General features: G+C 44.4%; 1 non-coding gene across 1 annotated transcript; it reads left to right on the forward strand.

The window, feature by feature from the left end:
* Positions 1-9,617: 9,617 nt before the first annotated feature.
* Positions 9,618-9,693, forward strand: TRNAS-GGA (transfer RNA serine (anticodon GGA)). Its single transcript has one exon. It is a non-coding gene; the product is annotated as a tRNA-Ser (tRNA).
* Positions 9,694-17,975: the final 8,282 nt, after the last annotated feature.

The raw sequence follows: 17,975 nt of genomic DNA on the forward strand, positions 1-17,975 counted from the left end.
TGTTCCATTGCAATGAGAGCCATTCTAGTGCCTGAGGCGGAGGCCATGGAGCCATCCTCAGTGCCTGGGCCAACTTTGCTCCAATGGAGCATTGGCTGCAGGAGGGGAAGAGAGAGATAGAAAGAAAGGAGAGGAGGAGGGGTAGAGAAGCAGATGGGTGCTTCTCCTGTGTGCCCTGGCCGGGAATCGAACCTGGGACTTCCATACACTGGGCTGACGCTCTGCCACTGAGCCAACGGGCCAGGCCTGATCAATATTGTTGAATAAATGAAGGGATAATCAGTAAAGTGGTGCAAAAGTACAGCAGTATGGTTACAACTATTTATTTCATTGTAAAAGTATGAAATAGCCCAGATTCCTTCAGAGAACACCATCCTATTCTCTCAGTTCCTGCTCCAATGCCAGAGAAAACTTGTTTTAAAGTTTTTATTTTTCTCAGAAGTATACATGATCATAATTTAAAGACTCAACTGGTTCTACAAGGTTTGTTAAAACAAAGAGCAGTCTCCAGTCACCTCCTCAATCTGCTTTCCACAGAGACAAACACTTCCACCTTTTCCAGATGTATTTTGGTCCTTATCACCTTATTTCCCACAATATGTTTGCATTGCTCCTTTTTATTGGCAGCATCTATTCACTTCCAACTATGGAAAACACAGATGAAACTAGTTAGCTTGCTTTTTCTTATCCCACCAAATACATGCACTGTTGTTCTCTCTTCTCATCCCCCAAATATAATTTTGCTTCAATTCATGTTCAGCGCTTTTCTGACTGTGTATGCCAGTCAGGTCTTTATAGTAAACTTGAATTACTTTTTCTTTCCTGCACAGTCTTTTGTTTTCCCTGGAGTTAATTGCCTTTTGTTGTTGGATAGTCCATGTACCTATCAGCAATTCAACCTGAACTCTCCGAAGGTTGTCCATATTTTTCTTCATTTACCCCAGATATTCTATTGATTCTCTTCTTGAAGGAGTTTTTCCATGGCTTCTGAACTGCGGGTGGATGGTTGCCCTCCCTGCATGGTGCACAGCTACTGTCCTAGACCTGCCCTCAGCATCAACGTAAGAATTTCTTCACCTCCCTCTATGTTGGGTCTTCTGTTTTCTATATTCCATTCTTCCTTTTTTTTTTTTTTTTTTGTTTCTATTCTAACTTGAGTGGAACACATTATCAGTAGGTTCCTGAGAATTGGGGGTGGGATATAAATTTTTGAGAACTTGCACATCTGTGTTTTTCCCCTCAAAATTTTGAAAGCATTAATCCATTGCCAACTAGCTTCCATTTATTTTTGAGAAGTTATATATTGGTACTATTTATTATTTACTATTATGAAGTCACTTATTAGTTTATTATTTCTAACTATTAAAAGTTAGTTATTTTTGAGAACTTTGAAACCATTCTAACTCCTAATTCTGTGTATGAAAACTATTTCTTTTTACCCTCCCTGGAAACTTGTAGCTTCTGTTTGTCTCATGTGTTTTGAAATTTCACATTGATGTGCCTTGGTTTGGATGTTTTTATCCGTTTCTCTGGGCACACGGAGGCGCTTTTTTATCTGGAAACTCATGTTCTACAAATCTGCAAAATCTTGCATTGGTGTTAGAAAGATTTCTGTTGCTGAAATTCCTATTACTCAGATATTGGGCCCACTAAACTGGTCCTTTAGTTGTCTTATCTTATTTTCTTTCTTTTTCATATTTCTGGGAGATTTCCTTAGCCTTCAACCCTTCTATTGAGTTTCTCATTTCAGATCTCATGTTTTTAATTCCTCAGAACTTTTCCTCATTCTCTGAATGTGCCATGACCCTATTCTTTTTTCATGGACGTAATGTATTCTTTTATATATCTGAGGATATTGAATTTATTTTATTTTATTATTTATTTTTTCTTCAGCTACTTTAGTTATAATGTTATCCTCTTTGGATGGACTGTTTCTTTCAGATTGCTCCCCTGTCTTCGTGTTTCTTTTGGTCTCTGTCCATCATGCTGGAAAGTTTTCTGAGGTGCCTGGTGATCCCTGGATACCTGCTCATGGTGAAGAGTGGGGGACTGTAGGTGGTGTTTGTCAACTGGGAATGTTTTGTAGGGTAACCCAGCTGTGCCATTTGGTGGAGACCACCACAGTGTCAATTTTTAATTAATTAATTTTATTATTTATTGATTGATTTTAAGAAAGACAGAGAGAAGAAGGGGGGGAGAGAGAGAGAGAGAGAGAAGGAGAGAGAGCATTCATTTGTTGTTCTACTTAGTTGTACATTCATTGGTTGCTTCTTTTATATATATGCCCTGATGGGGGATTGAGCCCACAACCTTGGGCATTTTGGGACAACACTGTAATTGATAGAGTAACTGGCCAGGGCCCACAATGTCAAATTTTAAAAAATTCTTCCTCTTGAGCCAGTCAGATTCCTCTTACATACTCTTCCACTCTCCTGCCTGGGAGGCAAAGGCCTGGTTGCTGAGGTCTGGGAGGTCAGTGCAGGAACAAAGCAGGAGCCTGAACAGTTCATAGTGTGGTCATTCATTCAAAATGGTACCTTGGCTTTCAACTGGCTATGTTGTTCCTCAGCCCAGACACCCTTTGTTTTGTCCTCTCCAGAGGATAAACTGCTAGTCTTCTTTAGACCGGGGCAGGACAATCACCTGGGGGCTTAGTTGGGGAAGGGAGCTAGTGTTCTAGTTGCTTCTTAAATAATTCTCAACCACTCTCATCTATTTCACTCCCTTCACCCTCAACCCCAGAAGCCTCAGTACCACTAAATTCTGTGATTTTTATCACTATGTTAAATCTCAACTTTCTCTGTCATCAGTTTAAAATTTAGCTTTCTCAGCTCTGCCAAGTCGGTGACCACTCATCCAGTTGCTTACCATTGCTCCAAGTTTTGTGGTTTCGGTCTCTTCTACATAGTTTTGGCCCTTGTGGTTCTTGTTTTGCACAAGGTTTTGGGTCCTGGGCTGCAGACCATGCTCTCCCACAGGTGCCTTCCTTCTTTTCACTGACCAGGGTCAGAATAGTGAGGTCCAGGCCGGGCCAGAGCACATTGAACTCTTCTAAACAGGGAACTTCTCTCAGTCACAGCAGCACTGTCCATGCAAGTGATTAAGAGCCATTCTGGATGCAAAACCCAGCTTAGAGATTAAACAGAGGAAGAAGGAACAACTTCTGCCAGGGATTGAGGAAGGCCATCATGGAAGAGGTGGGCATTTGAGCCAGGAGTTGAGCGGGTCATTCGTGCTTCAGCTCAATCGAATTCAAGTTTCTATGTTCAATGAATCCTGTAGGCCAGGGGTAGTCAACTTTTTTATACCTACCACCCACTTTTGTATCTCTGTTAGTAGTAAAATTTTCTAATTGCCCACCAGTTCCACAGTAATGGTGATTTGTAAAGTAGGGAAGTAACTTTACTTTATAAAATTTATAAAGCAGAGTTACAGCAAGTTAAAGCATATAATAATAATTACTTACCAAGTACTTTATGTCAGATTTTCGCTGTTTGGCAGAATAAATCTTTATAAAACAACTTACTATAGTTAAATCTATCTTTTTATTTATACTTTGGTTGCTCTGCTACCATCCACCATGGAAGCTGGAATGCCCACTAGTGGGAGATAGGGGCCAGGTTGACTACCACTGTTGTAGGCAATGGGAGAAGCCCAATGGGATGGTTTAAAATGGGCTTTATCCAACAGCTCAGATAAGGGCCTAATATCCAAAATATACAAAGAACTCATAAAACTCAACAATAAACAAACAATCCAATAAAAAAATGGGAAGAGGGCATGAATAGACACTTCTCCCGGGAAGAAATACAAATGGGCAACAGATATATGAAAAAATGCTCATCTTCTTTAGTTATTAGAGAAATGCAAATCAAAACTGCAATGAGATACCACCTCATACCTGTTAGATTAGCTATTTATTTATTTATTTATTTTACAGAGGCAGAGATAGACAGGGACAGACAGACAGGAATGGAGAGAGATGAGAAGCATCAATCATTAGTTTTTCGTTGCGACTTTTTAGTTGTTCATTGATTGCTTTCAGCAGACCGAGTAACCCCTTGCTGGAGCCAGAGACCTTGGGTCCAAGCTGGTGAGCTTTGCTCAAACCAGATGAGCTAGCGCTCAAGCTGGCAACCTCGGGGTCTCGAACCTGGGTCCTTCTGCATCCCAGTCCGACGCTCTATCCACTGCGCCACCACCTGGTCAGTAGATTAGCTATTATTAACAAGACAGGTAATAGCAAGTGTTGGAGAGGCTGTGGAGAAAAAGGAACCCTCATACACTGTTGGTGGGAATGTAAAGTAGTACAACCATTATGGAAGAAAGTATGGTGGTTCCTCAAAAAACTGAAAATAGAACTACCTTATGACCCAGCAATTCCTCTACTGGGTGTATACCCCCAAAACTCAGAAACATTGATACGTAAAGACATATGCAGCCCCATGTTTATTGCAGCATTGTTCACAGTGGCCAGGACATGGAAACAACCAAAAAGCCTGTCCATCCATCAATAGATGACTGGATAAAGAAGATGTGGCACATATACACTATGGAATACTACTCAGCCTTAAGAAATGATGACATCGGAACATTTACAGCAAAATGGTGGGATCTTGATAACATTATACGAAGTAAAATAAGTAAATCAGAAAAAAAACAGAAACTGCATTATTCCATACGTAGGTGGGACATAAAAGTGAGACTAAGAGACATTGATAAGAGTGTGGTGGTTACAGGGGGAGGGGGGAGAGGGAGAGGGAAAGGGGGAGGGGGAGGGGCACAAAGAAAACTAGATAGAAGGTGACAGAGGACAATCTGACTTTGGGTGATGGGTATGCAACATAAGTTAACGACAAGATAACCTGGAGTTGTTATCTTTCAATATATGTATCCTGATTTATTGATGTCACCCCATTAAAAAAATAAAATTATTTTAAAAAATGGGCTTTATAAAGATCACTTTGCTGGAAGTGTGAGAAATGGATTGGAAAGGTAAGAATTGAGCTGGGGAGACCAGAAAGCAGTTAGGAGGTGAGCTGGTACAATAGCCCAGGGGAGGAGTGAGGGCAGCATGGGCCCGTGGTGCAAGGAGCAGAAAGACTTGGTGATTGATTGGTGAGTCCATCATCAATCAGCGCTGGAGAGAAGGAAGCACTAGAGATGATGCCTGGGTTTGGAAAGCCATTAGTAATTTTTACTCTTGCAATAAGTGGATAGTAAAGGGAAATTGTGATTATATTTTCCGTCATAAGTGAGCCCTTGTTTTTTAAGTTAACCCTCTATGGAACTTATTAGGTACCAGGCACTTTTCTAAGCCCTTTAAATACATACATACATACATACATACATGTATATATATATACACATAAACTCATTAATTTTTATAATAACTCCATGATGTACATTGATTAGCCCCATTTTACAGACAAGGAAACTGAGGCACTAAAGGTTAAGAGACCAGCCTAAGCATACAGAGCTAGTAAGTGGCAGTCAGGATTTGGATTCAGAAAGTCTAGTTCCCTGTCCATGCTCTTAGCTACTGTACTGATTCTTGTTTTGTATGTAGTACAGTGTCCCAGCGAGAGTCCTTCTCTGAACCCAAGGGCCCACATAGAACTTCTAGGACATTGACTCCAGGCTGGACTGACCCTGAATATGCGGTGATCCCAGATTGAGCACTGAGAGCTGGGTTCCTGGTTTTCCCCTTCAAGGAGCTGTTCTTGGGTGAGGTTACAGTCCCAACTCCAGCCTCATCCCTCCTTAGCTTCCTTTATCATCCTCCCTAGCCCCTTTCTCTCACTAGGACTCAGCATGACCTGAGGCTGGATGTTCATGGGTTATGACACCCTTGGGACCCTCCAGAGCCCTAACTACTTGTAAGTATAATTAAGGTCACACAGCCTGTAAGTAGTTAGGTTTGAATTCAAACTCAGGTCTGTTTGGGTCCAAAACCACACCCTTTCACCATTCTCTGAGGCCACCCCTGTTATATCCAGAGGTCTACACTTGATTTTTAGGGCTCCAGGATGAAGCCCAGAGCAGTCCCTCACTCCTCCTTGGCAGTGTGAGTAAGACCAGGTACCCCAAGGCTGCACTCCAACCCAGTGACATCCTCAGGGACACTGTTCTCCTGGCATAAAGTGCAGGAGAACCCCACTGGCGGTTCAGGTGAGCACTGCTGGCTGATCCATAGCTCATCGACCTTGGCAAGTCTGTTATTAATTCCTTAGGAGCTTAGGACCATCCTAAGGAGATGCAAACATCCATGGCGGAGGAAAATAGCAACCTTCTGAGCAAAATGCAAACGAGGAGATGGCTTTTAAAAGGCCTTGACAAACTATTTGGTGTGCAGCCTGTAAAATGGAGAATAAATTACTTTATTTTATTGATTCAGATATATTTTTTTTTCCAAGTTGGAAAGAAGAGAGTGAATTTCAAAATTTTTTTATTTATTGATGTGTGAGAGACAGAGAGAGACAGAGAGAGAGAGAGAGAGAGAGAGAGAGAGAGAGAGAGAGAAAAGAAACATCAATTTATTGGTCCACTTACTTATGCATTCATTGGTTGATTCTTGTATCTGTCCTGACCAGGGATTGAATCCACAACTTTGGTGTATCCGGATGACACTCTAACCCACTGAGCTACCCAGACAGGGCCTAGGTGAACTTTTGCTTCTTAGAGCCACAGAGAGAAATGGGGCTGGAATGGGTTTCTATGTGATGGAGTGAATAGTAAGGGTCAATTAGTAATGGCATCTGCAAGGGAACAGACATTTACACCCCAGAACACAACCAGGGACTTCCCTCCCTTCTCCTTGTGCCCAGCCATGAAGAGACAGGCTGAGCTGGAGGGACTGATTGAGGCTTTCTGAGGAATGGCACAGGGCAGGAGAGGTCCTGGGCACATGGCCCATCTGTGTGAGGGCCACACTGCAAGCCTGAGTCTTTGCTGCCAGGTTCAGTGCCAAGACACATAACAGCCATTCCTGAGACAGTGACATAGTCTTCATCTGACAGAACAGGCTGGGCTGGGATCACACCACTCTACCGTTCTTACTGGCGCCCAAATAAATCCAAGGTGCTGTCAGTGTGAGGGAGCTTGGGGCCTGGGAGCAAGTTTGCAGAACCAAAGAGACTTCAGCAAACACCTGCCAGGCCATCCGCCTCACCTCTCTGGCCTCCTATCTGTTGTTTTCCCTTTTCTCTGACACGCTGGCCTCCTTGCTGTTTCTTTAACACGGCAGACTCTGGTTAGAGCCTTTGCTATATTTATTTCCGTTGTCCTAACTGCTCCTCACTCAGATATTTCTATGGTTTGCAATCTTACCTCCCTCAAGTCTTTTTTTTTTTTTTTTTTTTGTATTTTTCTGAAGTTGGAAACGGGGAGGCAGTCAGACAGACTCCCGCATGCACCCGACCGGGATCCACCTGGCATGCCCACCAGGGGGCGATGCTCTGCCCATCTGGGCGTTGCTCTGTTGTGACCAGAGTCATTCTAACGTCTAAGGCAGAGGCCACAGAGCCATCCTCAGCGCCAGGGCCAACTTTGCTCCAATGGAGCCTTGGCTGCCGGAGGGGAAGAGAGAGACAGAGAGGAAGGAGAGAGGGAGGGGTGGAGAAGCAGATGGGTGCTTCCCCTGTGTGCCCTGGCCAGGAATCAAACCCTGCACTCCTGCACGCCAGGCCAACGCTCTACCAGTGAGCCAACCGGCCAGGACCACCTCCCTCAAGTCTTTACCACTCAAATATATCTCCTCAATGGAGCCTACTCTAATTACCCTATTTAAAATGAAAACTAACCCCTAGTCTATGTTTTACTTTCTTTCATAATAGTTAGTACTTTCTAAAATATATATATTTAAATAAAGTATATGTTATAAAAATATATATTTTAAATATTTGGTTATTTATCATATTTTGATGTTTATTGCCAGTCATCCCTCTGTTAGAATGAAAGCTCTGTTCTAACAGAGGCAGGGATTGTTCCCTGTTTTGTTCAGTGATGTATTTCTACCTTCCAGGAAAGCATGTGGCACATAAAAAGAACTTGATAAGTGTTGGCTGAAAAAAAAAATGAATGAGGTGGACTCAACTGATTCTTCTCAGGTGAAAGACTGAGATTTAGAGTAGGGGTGTGACTCGCTCAAGGCCAGTAAGCAAATGGGCGACAGAGCTGGGACTGGGTCCCACGTCTGCGAGTCCTCACCCAGTGCTCTTTGTTCCCTCATATTTGGTGGAGGGCAGAGACGATCTTCACAAGTGTCTGCTACGTGCAAAGCACATGTTGTATTTGAGCCTCCTCATTCCTTCTTTCCCAGGTATCACCCCGGTGCCCTGCTGAATTCCCTACCCTTCCTTGCTTTCCACTGGCTAATTCCTCTTGATCTTCAGGCCTCACCTTTCTTATTACTGCCTCCAAGACACTCTCTGATGTTCCAAACTAGACAGACCTTCCCCATTCGCTACTCCCAAAGCTCTCAGCTTGTTCCCCACCTTACACTCAGGAAACATGCCGAGATCACCTGGCTTACTGCTGTTCTTCTCTGCTTGAGCATGAACTGTGTCTTTTGGGTTCACTGCTATTTTTCCAGGGCCTGGAACTGTAGAAGACACTCAAAAAATACTTGTTGAGTGAATAATGAAGCTATTTGAATTGTCTGTATCATCATTCCTTCATCAACAAATTGGGACCAATAGTATCCATTTTGCGGGATTGTTGAGAGGATTCTCTCTGACAGGTACTAAGTGTTCAATCATTAGCTTGTCATCAGTCCTGTAAGGTACTGTATTTTCCCATGTGTAATATGCACCTTTTTCTGAAAAATTTGAGGTCTAAAACTGGGTGCATCTTATACAGTGGTTGTAGATTTTTTTTTACTTGCATTACCTGCTTTTTTGTGCTTGTTTTTGCACTCATTGTTGAAGACAGTGATTTGTCATCAGACACAGATGAGGACAAGCTAATGGAAGGGAGTTTTGACAGTGATGAGGAGTTGTATGAATTTTGTGATGAATAAAACTTGAGTTTAATAATTTTATGTAATACATTTTTTTTTCAAATTTTGGGCCCCCAAATTAAGGTGTGTCTTATATATGGGAGCATCTTACATGGGGAAATACGGTAGTTGGTCTGTGTTTCTGTAGGTGATGGTTGGTCAGGTGTGGCCGTAAGGGGAGACTCAGTAGAGACACAAGAAAAAAAGTCTATTAATACTCACTGGTTCGGATGAGGTCACAGGGAGAGTGCCACATTTCAGTCAGGTGGCAGGAGAGGCAGTAAGGGAAAAGCAATCAGCTAGAGGCTTTATTGTGTTTTCCATGGGAAGCACAAGGTACAGCAGAGGAAACATTTAGGATGGGATAATCTGAATCCTTTTGAAGGGCTGTAGGCCATATGGTGGTCTCTAGTTGCCTCATACTTGCTCTGGGATGATTAGGGCAGAGGACTGTGTCCGCTCGGTATGCAGGCCTCATGGCAGAGCTAAGGCTCTGGACTGGGTAGTTAGCATATCAAAGGCCTGCTCCCGGCAGAGCCCTTTGTCATCTGTAGGCATTCCCTTGTGCCAGGAGTCATCTCTCCCTAGGCAGAACTGTTTTTAAGATGTCAAAACATCAGCCTTGGCCGGTTGGCTCAGTGGTAGAGCGTCGGCCTGGAGTGCGGGGGACCCGGGTTCGATTCCCGGCCAGGGCACATAGGAGAGGCACCCATTTGCTTTTTCACCCCCCTCCTCCTTCCTCTGTCTCTCTCTTCCCCTCCCGCAGCCCAGCCGAGGCTCCATTGGAGCAGGGATGGTCCGGGTGCTGGGGATGGCTCCTTGGCCTCTGCCCCAGGCGCTGGAGCAGGGATGGTCTGGGTGCTGGGGATGGCTCCTTGGCCTCTGCCCCAGGCGCTGGAGTGGCTCTGGTCAGGGCAGAGCGACGCCCCGGAGGGGCAAAGCATCGCCCCCTGGTGGGCAGAGCTTCGCCCCTGGTGGGCGTGCCGGGTGGATCCCGGTCGGGTGCATGCGGGAGTCTGTCTGACTGTCTCTCCCCGTTTCCAGCTTCAGAAAAAAAAAAAAGAGTCAAAACATTATCATAATGCACAGAAAACAACAAAAATACACTCCACGGGATTACTGTCCCTATTTTATGGTAGGGAATGTGAGTCCTTTAAAAGTTGTTACTTGTCCAAGGCCATGTACTTGGTAAGTGTTAGGACTTGAACTCAGGTCCATCTGATGCTAACACTTGAGCTCCTCCTATGGTGCAGCACCACCTCCCTGTGGCAGCCAAGTGGCCGGTGTTTGCTCCTGTGCTTTTAACACTGTGCACTGGAGTCATGAGCCTGTCTCTGAGAAACTTGAGAAAGTCTGTAGGCCTTCACTTAAAGACATATTGAGTGCTGCTGCCTTCCTTAGCCCCACCATCCTGTATGCAGCTGGGCCTTCCCTGCGTGTGAGCCTGGTTACCACCTAGATGAAAACAACAACCGGGCCATGATTTCCCCCAGAGCCTTTGCCTGTCCTGGGGAGTTCTGGGACTGCCTCCTGTTTAATCCCACAGGTGCTCCAGTCCCAGCCCTGGGAGCGGAGTTGGCCTGCCGGGTCTATCTTCCTCAGATTGTTGCGTGGAGAAGCATCAAGGGGAAGTCATCTTCTGTTTCCCCCTATATTCCGTTAAAATGGTGAAGGACATTAATTAATTTTGTTTTTTTCTTTTTTTTAATGTGGCAAAGTAAACATAAATTTTGCCATTTTAACAATTTATTTACTGATTTTTTTGAGAGAGAGGAAGGGGGAAGAAAGAGGGAGAGAGAAATATTGATTTGTTGTTACACTTAGTTGTGCATTCATTGGTTGCTTCTTGTATATGTCCTGACTAGGGATTGAACCTGCAGCCTTGCTGTGTTGGGAAGATGATCTAACCAACTGAGCTACCTTAGCAGGCCCATTTTAACCATTTTTAAGTGTACAATTCAGTGGCATGAACTATATTCACAATGTTGGGTAACCATCCCCACTATCTATTTCCAGAACGTTCTCATCATCCCAAACTGAAACTCTGTACCCAGTAAGCCATAGCTCTCCATACCACCAACCTCCTACCCCCTCTGATGGACAAATAAGTTTGTAAAATTTGTGTTATTTTATTTTGTTCACTTTTATTGTTAAAAATGGCAGCTGCCCAGATATGTGATCTGTGAAACTGCTAATTACTCTCCTGCTTGGGAAGGGGCTTTATTATGCGAATGTGTGCTGGAGGAGGAGTTTTGTGCCAAAAAATTTTAAGAAGAAGGAAGAAAGAAAGGAGAAGAAGAAGGAAGCCATGGTTTTGTTTTTGTTTTTGTTTTTTTTGCAGAGAAGGCAGCCAAGATGGCAGGGTACAGAAGGAGAAGCCAGTTTGTGGAGAGAGGAGAAGGGAGAAGGTGTGCAGATGGGGAACCAGAGGTGACTGAGCTGATGGGGGCCTTTGATTCTAGGAAAACCTGATGTGTCAGTGGCTTTGGGAGCCCTGAATGGAAAAAGAAGTGTTTTCCCACTGTGTGTGTTTTTACTTGCCTGCCAGGTACGAGGCTAGAATAAAGGTATGGCCCACCAGGTTTTGGCTACTGCTGTTTCTCTACCATCTGTCTGGATCCAATGTGAACCTGCATTTGCCTGGCGACAGTGGCCACGGCTACTGGGCCTACACCCTAATAACCACTGTTCTTTCTGTGTCTGATTTTGCCTATTCTAGGTACCTCATATAAGTGGAATCAGACAATATTTGTCCCTTTGTGACTGGCTTCTTTGACTTAGTATAATGTTTTCAAAACTCATCTAAGCATATATCAGAATTTCATTTCTTTTTTAGAGCCTTCTTTTTAGAGACAGATACATTCCAGTGTATGTGTCTGGCCTGTGGTAGCACAGTGGATAAAGTGTCAACTTGGACTGCTGATGTCACTGGTTCAAAAAACCTTGGGCTGACCTGGCAAAGGCCCATATGACAAGCAATCAATGAACAACTAAAGTGAAGCAACTATGAGTTGATACTTCTTGCTCCACCCACCCCTCCACCTCTCTCATCTCTTTGTAAAATCAATAATAAATTCTTTAAAAAATTTCATTGTATTATACATCATATTTTAGTTTGCTATTCATCTGTTGATGGGCACTTGAGTTGCTTCCACTCTTTGGCTATTATGAATAGTACTGCTGTAAACATGGGTATACAAGTATATTTTTGAATCTTTGCTTTCAATTCTTTTCAGTGTATATCCACAAATAGAATTGCTAGATCATGTGGTAACTCAATGTTTCACTTTTTGAGGAACTGCCAAAGTGTTTTTCATAGTGGCTGTGCTATTTTACATTCCCACTCAAAATGCACGAGAGTTCCAACTTCTTCACATCCTGCCAACACTTGTTATTTTCTGTTTTATAGTAGTCATCCTAACGGGTGTGAAGTGGTGTCTTTTTGTGGTTCTGATCTGCATTTCCCTGATGACTAATGATATTGAGCATCTTTTCATGTGCTTACTGACCATATGTGTGTCTTCTCTGGAGACAGGTCTATTCAGAATGCTGCATCCTAGTCCCTTGGCGCAGGGTTGAAATAGAGAAGTATTTTGCTGTCTGGCTTCACCCTATCTAAGGCAGCAGGGCCAAGAGGCTGAAACTTGGGCTACTGTCTTCAGAGCTGGAGCTGGAAGGGGCTACTTGGTGCCCTGGGCTCTTCAGGATGAGCTAAGTCCACAGCCGGAGGTGAGGCTCTGGTGCCTGAGTGCTTGTACAAAGGCAATATCTCTAGAGCTGGAATTGGGGTGGGGGTGAGGGCGGTGACAGGATGTGAGATCAGAGAGGAGGCAGGTTAGTGATAAGCGAGGTCAGCTATGGCCACACAGCCATATGGGCTGGCAGGAGACTGGTGTGTACATGGGTGGGTAGTACATAACTGAGAAGGGGCAAAGAGCCTACTTACTCTGCCACCCTGCAGCCAGGCCATGTCCCACGCTTCACACCCTCTGCACTTCTATCTCTGTGTTTTCTGGAATCTGGGCCAATCCAATAGTCCTGTTCTCACAGTCCATACCAGGGTGCTGATGCCCAGTAATGGGTGGGCCTGTGTGTACATGCATGTGTGTGTGATGCCTTAGAGTGGGAAAAAATGGGGAGAATGTGAATTCGAGACAGGAAATGGAGTTATTGCTGTTTAATGTTCCACTTTCACGTGATAGACAGTTGGTGTTTGTTTCTGAACACAGGCTCTGAGTTCTGGATCTTCACAGAGCAGTGGAAAGGACATCGGACTAGGAGTCAAGATATTTGAGATCTCATTTTGGGTCTGCCTCTCACTACGTGAGAAAAAAATTTAAAGAGTAAGGAGAGGCTCACATACTTGAGCAGGAAGAGGCTTTCTTTCCTTTTTCTGAGGGCAGGAAGAAAAGGGGACCTGTGTTCTGATCTGTCCCTGCTGAACATCACGGTGAATTCTGTACGTATTGCCTATGCCTTCAAAGTTTAGTCAGTCTGCCTTCAAGATATCAACAAACACCCTTTATTTAGTAATTTGTAAAGACAACACACAGATTAGCAAAGAAGTGAGCCCATTGCATTTTGTTTACTCAACAGTTAACCTACTTCTAATTGTACTTACATCAGCCACGCTCAACATGAGACTCTACAGCAAGGGCTGTGTACTAAACACTAACCCCGGCTCCCTGGGTGATGCTGACCTCTTTAGACACAAGCAACTTAAGTACCGTCCAGTTCCCCCGTTGCCTGCCCTGTCTGGATTCTGCATATTCTGCTGAACGATTTCTGCTCCCCAGGACCAGCACAGCTCCACACTGGTCATGTCCTTGTTTCAGAAAAGACACACTGCTCTCCGAAAGCTTTCAGGCATTCTTGCTTCAGGGCATCAAAATTTAGCCTTCAAATTACCGAGTTTTCATCCCTGCATTTCTGGATTTTAAGCAATTTCTGGTCCTATGGAGGTTTGCTCTTCTCCCATGTGTAGTGATAATGGCTGTTCCCAAAATGCTGTGTCAGCTCAATGCTCCCTTCGGTCCCCAGAGCCAAGCCCAGCAGACTGGTACTAGTATTGACTGTGGTCAGTGCATACTCCACTTCAACCTTACTGCGTTGCTAGAATGACCCCATTGCCCCGGGTGCAAAGTAGACCAAGCAAATTGGGTCAGGCTGGATAGGTAGTTACTCTAATATGTCACTCTCCTCCTTTGGATATGGAGACCAAGGGTAGGTGCTGGGCAGAGGGTCCTCTGACATTGATCTAGCTTACTCATTTTATTATTTTATTTCATATTGTTTTCTTTCATTTTATGTCATTCTACTTTAATTTAAAGGTTTGTTTTTTTTTTTGCAACCAACCTCCTGCCTGGCTCTGTGTGGTTGTTCTTGATTCCAGCTGCAGTCTCCTTGGAGGTCCCCTCTCCAGGGGAGTCTGGCAGAAAAGGGAGCATATGTCAGGGGGCTGGGGAAGAGGACAGAAATTTTTTTATATATGTTTAATGTTTTATTAGCTTTCATGTAGCAAAGCCTGTAAAGCAAGTCCCATGGTGGGAAAATTCAGAATAAATTACTGCCTGCAATTTCTTGTTGAGCATTGATCTTGTAGATTGGAGATTAGATATGTGAGTGGCATGGTGTTATTATGCCAACATCAGTGTTGAAGGTCCCACAAATTCCTCACGAGTCCTGCAATGTCAGAGCCATGAGCCTTGGAGACTAGTCAGTCAAACCTCACATAATATGAATGAGGCTCAGAGATGTGGAAAGGCCGGAGGCCACGTGGTGAAGAAGGACTTAATTTGGGAGATGCTATTAGTTCAGCTTCAGCATCCTGAGGCACAGCCTTTAATGGGTGTGAAAGATTGTTTGAAGGCAGCCGAAGTGTGTGATTACTTACTGAGAGTCCCCATCAGAGAAGCTGGCCTGCATTCTCTCTCCCCGTTGTTTCCTAATGTGTGTGTAGGCCCAGACTGCAGGTTCTCTGGATTCTTTGATTCCTTTGGCAGCTGAAGGCAGCTTTGAGCCGCCGAGAGCTGTTATAGGAACAGAAAGTGACCTGGTCCTGGACAGGCCAGTTGCCTGGTGTAACCCGAAGTTTTCTCCTCTGTGCTGTGGGGATGACCTGCCTCTGCAGCCTCCTACCTCTGCCTCAGCCCCTGGTCAGTGCTGGGGCCATTGTGACCAGCTTCATCCTGTGCCTGCCTGCTCTGATATTGCCAAAAGGACCTCCAACCTCCTATATGGTCCTCCTATATGGTCCCAAACACCCCACGTCCTTGTCCACGCCGGTTCTTCCTGCTTGGAATGCTCACCCCTATTGTCATCCATCCTTCAAGGCTCAGCCAAAGGTGCTACTTTTTCCTTATTGCTCGCACCTCCCCTGGCCAATCAAATTTTTCCTTTCCTCCTCAGTCACACCAATACTCAATATTTAAAATTTGCAATGCAATTACCAGATGATGGGTCAGATTCACCTGGAGTAACTTTTCAGGAATGTGACTAAAGTATCAGCCCTAGAAAAGCTTTAAAAAGGAACCTAATTTATCTGATCTCTGCTAAATGCATCACTAACATTCGTTGATTCTTAAGAAAGAGAGAAGAGAGGAATCTGTGCCACCTCACTGGGTGCCAAATGAACAAGCAGCTGGAAGTTTATTGCTTCCATGTATCCCACTTGCTTTCCCGCTGGGTCTCAGTGTCATCCCAGTAACAGTCACCGAGAAGCCTTGGACCTGACCATACGGGTTGGGTGTCCAGGAGAAAAGAGAGACTGCAACCCTGGGATGGGATGAGTTAAGGACCTGGCTGAGGGTGTGAGTGGAGGCAATGGCCGGATGGAGTGGCAGCTGGTTGGGGGGCGTCACCTGAGCATGTTAGGTTATTAGGGTTCATTTTTCTTGATCCCGGCCTTATCTAGTCTTTCTGTTGGGTCTTAGGCCAGTCATTAACTTCTTGGGGCTTGTTTCCTTATCTGAAAAAATGCATACTACAGGTAATTTTATGAGTGTTGGGACCTGGGACAAATATAATGATCTGTGATTAAATTCTGCTTTTCCTCCATGTTTTGAAAATTGGCTCAGAAGTTTGAGATACAGAACTGTATTTTCTTACAGTATCCAGATAATAAGAGCAATGAAAGCCATCTTTTATTGGGTGCCAGCCTTGTGCTAGATAGGCCGATCACATGCATTACCTACTTTATTCTTATTACAACCACTATCATCTCCAATGGACAAATGAGGAGAGCAAGGTTCAGAGAGATGAATTGACTTGCTTAATGTCACATTGTTGGAGAGTTACTAGCAAATAATTGGTAAAATAAAGGATATATATCTTGTTCCTTTTTCTGCTCTGCACCTCCCCCTTACTTCTCTTCTTGATAATAAATATGGCCTAAAGTCAAAGTCAAGTCAAAGTCAATCATAGTCCCATGCAACTGGCCTCAGAATTGGTCCAGGAAGGTGCATATGGTATGGCTGGGTGAACCAGAGTCCTTTCCTGGAATTTTCCAAATTAGAGCTGGAGAAAGAGCTCTCCTCTTTCTTGGAGGATGGCTTTGGAAGGGTGAGAGGCTGTAGGTGGTCATGTTTTATCTCACAACTTAGGGGAAAAGAGCAAAGGTGGAGAAAGTGGAGAGGTAGATAGTGAGGATAAGCTGATGGCAACTGCGTCTGTGGTTCAGCTCCTGTGCTAGATCCTGTCACGTGCTGCTCACATTCTCCTTCAAAAATTATATTAGTTTGGTCTGCATAAAAAATACCACAGACTGAGTGGCTTAAACCAGTGGTTTTCAACCTTTTTACATTTGGGGACCAGTGAAAATAGGAGAATTATTGAGGGGACCACTAAGGCAGAAATCACTCTGAGCATAAACAGATTTGACTAAGATCACTGGGTCTATCATCTTCATACAGCATCAGGGTGGTTAACTATTCTGCAGACCGGCGTGAAATCTCTGATGGACTGGTCTGCAGACCGGCAGTTGAAAAACACTGGCTTAAATAACAGAATTGATTTTCTTAGTTCTGGAGACTGAAAAGTCCAAGAACAAGAGGGTAGTATGATCGGGTTGTATTGAGGACTCTCTCCTTGACTTGCAGACAGCTGTCTCCTCTCTGTGTTCTCACACAGCAGAAAGAGAGAGAGAGAGAGCTCTGGTTCTATTCCTTTTCACAGTAGGCACTGGGCCTATTGGATTCCTATCCCACTCCTATGATCTCATTTAACCTTAATTATAGTATTTCTTCACAGGTGCTATCTCAAAGTGCAGTCACATTGGAGGTTAGGGCTTCAATATACCCATTTTACGGGGCAGGGGAGGGCATACACACTTTCAGTTCATAGCAGGAATGAAGGACTGTTTACCTCCAGCTGCTGAGAGCTACTGGCTGAAGGCCTTGAGCTGCCATCTCCACAGGGACTGCCTCGCCCTCTCCACAGGGACTGCCTCAGCTGAAGAAAGCTGCCACGTGGGTTAACAGTGCCAGGCTTCCTTGCCTCAACTCAGGACAACCGCTAAGCATGCAGGGATAAAGGCTCGACATCCTCACTCAGTCCTGAAGGGTCACCCCAGCTTCACAACTCCCTCCAGGTGGCCTGAGGCTTCTGTCAAGCATGGAAAATTCACACTCAAGTTCTCCCTCTGCTCAATCCTGCTTCCTTCCCTTCCATGGCCCTCCCAACAAACTTCCTCCCTGCTAATATTCATCATACAGTCTGCTTCCTGGGAACCTCAGCCCTCATCAATTTCTGTGGCTCCTTGAAACTGCTTACTTCTTTATCTTCATCATCAGTTCTGTGAGCTGTTCCAGTAATGTGTTCTTATATTTTGCTTACATTTTTATAAAATCAGAGTTTTACATCAGTTATAACAATAACCCCCCCAAACCCAAACCCACCATCAATGATCCCAGCTGCCTGCAGCGCTGACATGGGTGATTCATAAGGGATGTATGGAAGCACAGCACAACCTCCTAGCTGC

Source organism: Saccopteryx bilineata, chromosome 1, assembly GCF_036850765.1.
Source record: "Saccopteryx bilineata isolate mSacBil1 chromosome 1, mSacBil1_pri_phased_curated, whole genome shotgun sequence".
Classification (NCBI taxonomy): Eukaryota; Metazoa; Chordata; class Mammalia; order Chiroptera; family Emballonuridae; genus Saccopteryx; species Saccopteryx bilineata.